General features: G+C 33.0%; 1 long non-coding RNA gene across 2 annotated transcripts; it reads right to left on the bottom strand.

Moving 5' to 3' along the window:
- Window positions 1-347: 347 nt before the first annotated feature.
- On the bottom strand, window positions 348-3,772 carry LOC144975025 (uncharacterized). 2 transcript variants are annotated; one of them, XR_013645854.1, is made up of 3 exons: window positions 3,478-3,772; window positions 2,361-2,540; window positions 348-2,030 (listed from the first exon to the last, which is right to left on the bottom strand). It is a non-coding gene; the product is annotated as an uncharacterized LOC144975025 (long non-coding RNA). The 2 variants fall into 2 exon arrangements; XR_013645853.1 differs by lacking the exon at window positions 3,478-3,772 and having other exon boundaries at window positions 2,361-3,031.
- Window positions 3,773-5,266: the final 1,494 nt, after the last annotated feature.

Raw genomic sequence — 5,266 nt, 5'->3', positions numbered from 1 at the left:
CTCAAATTAGACCCCAAAAATTCTTACAGTGATGCAGAAAAAAACAACGAACAGATCTCTTTCAAATTTACACAAAATGTTTCTTACAACAAGATGGATAGGCTTAGCAATAGTCTTGAAAATAAATTTTTCAGAATTTTTTTCGATTTCTTAGTGAAAATTTGGTGTGACATGACAGGAAAAAAAATTGATTTAAAAATTCATAAAACTGCTAAATTTTTGTTTAGCCCAAAACCCAACCATCATGATGCAAAACACATCATAAGAAAAATTCTGACCAAATTTGAAGACAATCTGATGGAAACAATCCAGATGTGAATGTCGGAAAATCAGAGAATGACGCACAATGAAATTTTGAGAAAATGAAAAATTTGTCTTTAATTTGATAATAAAGCTAATTATGCAGACAAAGGCCAACATTCATCAAGTATAACCAATATGGAACAAGAAAACAGTAATATTTTATAAATTGATCAAATTCTGAAAAAAATTATAAACGATTCGCTAACCCATACCTCTAAGAAAAAAAATTGCGAAATAATTTAATATCTGCTGTTATTCACCAAAAAATTACTTTAGTGGTCAAATATGCTTTATAGTTCTAAAATTCTTTAATTATATCTCATGAACTAATAATGTAATGTAATGTATAATTTGATGCTAAACACCAAAAATAACTGAATTAAAAAAAGAAACTTTTTTAAGGGGCAACATAAGCTAAAATTAGACGTAAACCCTAAAATTTCTAACATAGATGCACCAAAAACTAGCATATAAATTTCTTTCAAATTTAAACACAATGTTTCTTTCATAAATAGCTATATCATGAAAACTCTTGGAATAATTTTTTTAGAATTTTTATTTGATTTCAACTGAAAATTTAGCGCGGATCGACAGGAACAAATGAATTTTAAAATTTATAAAATTGCTTACATCATGATGTTTTTTGTTTGTTTGTTTGTTGCTTTAGGTCTCTTCCAACACAATTGAGGTTATATGAGAGACCGCTGAAACAAAAAAACAAGCAATCTAACAAAAATAGTACAAATGTCAATCAAAATCATAACCTAAAGATATCATAAGCTAAATTATAAATAACCAAGAACAAACAGGCAGAGGATTTACAGGAAAAAAAATATCCCCTGTCAAAAATACAATCACAAACCAAAGAAGCAGGATAGGCTAGTAAAGAGAAGAAGAAACGACATCACTATCGGATCGTACACCATGCGAACATCATAGGTATATGATTCAAGGTTGATGCTCCCATCCAACCACCCGCACATCATGATGTAAAACACATCATAGAAAAGATTCTGAATAAATTTGAAGATAATTTAAAGGAAAATGATTGAGGTAGGATTGCTAGAAAATCAGACAAATGACATAAAACAGACATTTGAGAAAGCGCAAGCTTTTTCTATAATTTGACATATAGTTAAAAGGCTGATTTTGCAGACAACTAAAAGAAATGATCCATCAAACTTTCAAAATATGACCGTAATAGGACAAGAAAACGAAAATTTTGTAGATTGATCTAAGTCTAAAAAAAATTATAATCGGTTCACTAACCCATACCCCTTAGATAAAAAAAAATGCTGTAAAATTGATTTTTTTACGCCCAGAGATAAAATAATTTTGTGGTCAAATATGATGTCATACCTTATGAATTCATCATTATAATCACAAAACCTAATTATTTACTGTATACAATAGGTTATACAGATGATTTCTAGATATATTAAATGATTTTTCAAAATATGATATGGCACGTTATCCTCATTTTTCATTTTTTTATTCTACTTGAGAGACAAGTCGTATAAAATTAGATATTTAGTCAAGTTGAACTGCAAAATCAATTCTATTTTAGACAATAAAACAGTTAAATAGTGCACTAGCTCTGAATAAAAAGCAATTTGCTTTCCCAAACCCTTGGAATAAAAATCTCTTTCGCCTCAATACAGAAAAAGTCAACACTACTTGTTTGCCACCACTTTTTTTGTAGTTCCACAAAGAGGGTTGATCCTGCTCTGAATGGAAAAATTGAAATAAAAAAGAGACACATTTCATTAGCAATTTTTGGAAATGGCATTATTGTCATAAAATGCATTTGTCAAAGACATAGCAATTTTTAAAAAATGATCATTATTCACACCAACACACTTGAAATTTCATTGGTTTTACATCCATAGAACAAAACTCTTGGCAACAAACTATAGTCTGTCGTTAAGTTAATACATTCAGTAGTAATTCAATTCAAATGATACTTTGCCATTTTCATTTAGAAAAATGAGCATTTATTTTATTGATCACCAATAAAAAATGTAAAGGCGCAATGGAGATTTAAAAACATTACTAACCATTGACAAAAAGTGCATGCAGACACTCTGGTCTGCTGGCCCAGATGATGGTTTGCTGATTGATGAGTTTTGCCACAGGCAAAGGTTTGCCTCAACACACCTTGCCAGAATAGCCCTTGAGCCAGCATCTTTATGGATTGTCAGGACACCAGTAACGTCAACAGTGTTCTTTCATGTTAGCTGTCGATGAAAACAAAAAATTAAATTAAATTCACTACAGCAAAATAGGCACATACATGCCAATGCTAAAGTTTATAACAGCAACACTTCGCATGTTGAACGGGACATAACGTCTGTTAGGCGATATTACAATTTCTTCGGACAGAGACAACGCAGTTAACGGCCAAGTACACATTTTACAACTGAGTCCGGTGAGAGAAAGTGAGCAAAGTGCCTTTTCCAAGGGCTCAACTATGCGCCGAGCGAGGCTCGAGCCCAGGACCTTCCGGTCCAAAAGCGAGTGTCATACCACTACGACATAGCCGTACGTAATTTTTAAAAATATAATAAAAATAATCACACTAATATAATTATCTCACATTGTCATCATCATAGGCATTTCAAAACTACTAATAATACTACCACTACAGATATCTTATCATTATAAAAATATTACTCTCTCTCTCTCTCCATGAACATAACATACAAAACCCAATTTTCCGATATAAAAAAACAGCCCCCCCCCCCCCCCCCCCCCCCCCCCCCCCCCAACAAAAAAAAAGTTTTGAAAAAGTATGGACGATGCATGCTGTGTCGGCCATAATAAAGATAATAACAATAACTGAATGAAAAGTATTTTTTTAAAGGACCCTGAGCCTGGAATGTCGTGAGTACTCGAAACCTCTTGATCTTGATAAAATTAGCAACCTTTTGACTGGGGATCGAAGATTGAAACACCTGGTTTTAATCGCCTGACATGGAAGGCTGATTTAAATTATTTGGGGGGGGGGGGGGGGGGGGGGGGGGGGGAATTAGTATTTTAATTTTTTTAAAGCCCTGTTATTGTTATTTTTCACATGTGTCGTCAGCTGATGCACAATCAACAAACACACAACCCCAAAGCATGTTTAGTTATAAAAATAAGAAATGAATTAAAATGTGCATTTCGTATGCTTACCTTGTAAACTGAGTATTCTGTGACTTGAAAAGAGTGAAGAATTACCAAAGTCCGTCAAAATCAACTTGTAATAATAATGTGATTGTGATTCTGAGATGAAGTGTTCACTTTTTGACTTCCAGATAATTCATTGTATATTGCAGTTCTATCCGTATAAAATGTTATATTTTTAGTAATTACGCAAATTCTATTTTTAGTAAGAGTACAAATAAGCTCTGGCGTTATTTGCAGTGGTAGTACAAATAAGCGTAGCCTAGTAATAATGTGATTGTGATGAGATGAAGTGGTCACTTTTTGACTTCCAGATAATTCATTGTATATTGCAGTTCTATCCGTATAAAATGTTATATTTTTAGTAATTACGCAAATTCTATTTTTAGTAAGAGTACAAATAAGCTCTGGCGTTATTTGCAGTGGTAGTACAAATAAGCGTAGCCTTTAGAAATATCGTTGAACCTCTCTAATCAGGAAATAAATATAATCATTAATGTAGTACATCACTCTGCAAGTATACTGTGTGCAGTATTCTTGTTGTGATGAGCTACATAAATGTCATACTGTTTTCATTATTGTTCCAGCTGGTCATATGGAAACACAATTTCTATATCATATAACTACAAGTCGCCTATCAGGCATCTAGTACTCTTTGACTATCCCATTTTACTCCTTTTTACTGGCGCTGATGTGTTGCAAGTGCTGTAAAACCCTTAAAAACAAAAACAAACCTGTTTTGCAGGAAGTATTAAAGTGCATTCACTGTAATTTTTTCTGGAATGGGTCTGATATAAATTGGAAAACTGAACAAGAATTCTCATGCCTGAGTCGGTTATCAAACAGAAAACAAAGGGGCATTAAAATTTTCTTTTTTTAAGGTCATTAAAATCCTGAGTTGAGCAATCAAATTTTAACTGCCCTATTGTCATAAGACAATTACATATTGTAAGACCTTTTGTATAAATCATTATACCAGCCGCTTAGCCAAAGCCCAGGATAGTCCCAAGTCACATTTGTGATAAGGGTCTTAAATCGCCATGCCACTGTACAAGTTTGTGACAATAGGCCAAAATAACAATCTGTATTTATTCCAAAGGATTTGTTCTACCAATAACATAAGGAACAATGGAGTGATTGTAGTAAAAAAAGGCCTTAAACACTGCATGCATGCGATTTTAAGTAAATTTTAACAAAAACATATCAGCTCTATCAAAAGTACAGATTGAGATAAATACAGGACTAAAACCCCTCTAAATAACAATTAGAAAATCTCAAGAACCATTTTAAAAAAATGGTTTTAAGGCAATTCATAAGACAGGTTTTAACTGCGATTTTCTAAGATACTATGAGGCCAATTTTTTCTACACTATGGACAAATGTATTGCAACATGTCTCCATGGATTGCTTTAAACCATTTTAAAAATTGACTCAAAATACATGTGATTGAATTAATATTCAAATTCAAGACATTAGAAACCAATTGGGTCACGGATAGAAACTAAATGATGATGTCATTTGTGAACGCTCCCAGCTGTGATTTTCACGTAAGTTGTCTACACTTCCTGATTTAGATTTTATTGCAGGTTTTATTATATGCAAAATTTTCCTTCTCCCATTTTTAGGTCGTCTCTGATGCAATTTTATAAGTTACAAACTTGGTTCCTAAGTGGCCTGGTTCAGTGCATGATGCAAATTTTTTAGGAAATCTGGGCTATTCTTTGCATTTGAGGATCCACATCGCAGGGGGGAGAGAAGAGAGAGAGAGAGAGAGAGGGAGAGGAGGAGAGAGAGAGAG

Source organism: Berghia stephanieae, chromosome 6 (genome assembly GCF_034508935.2).
Source record: "Berghia stephanieae isolate SIO BIC M18660-M18661 chromosome 6, UCSD_Bste_1.3, whole genome shotgun sequence".
Classification (NCBI taxonomy): domain Eukaryota; kingdom Metazoa; phylum Mollusca; class Gastropoda; order Nudibranchia; family Aeolidiidae; genus Berghia; species Berghia stephanieae.
This window is presented reverse-complemented; position numbering and strand designations above follow the sequence as displayed.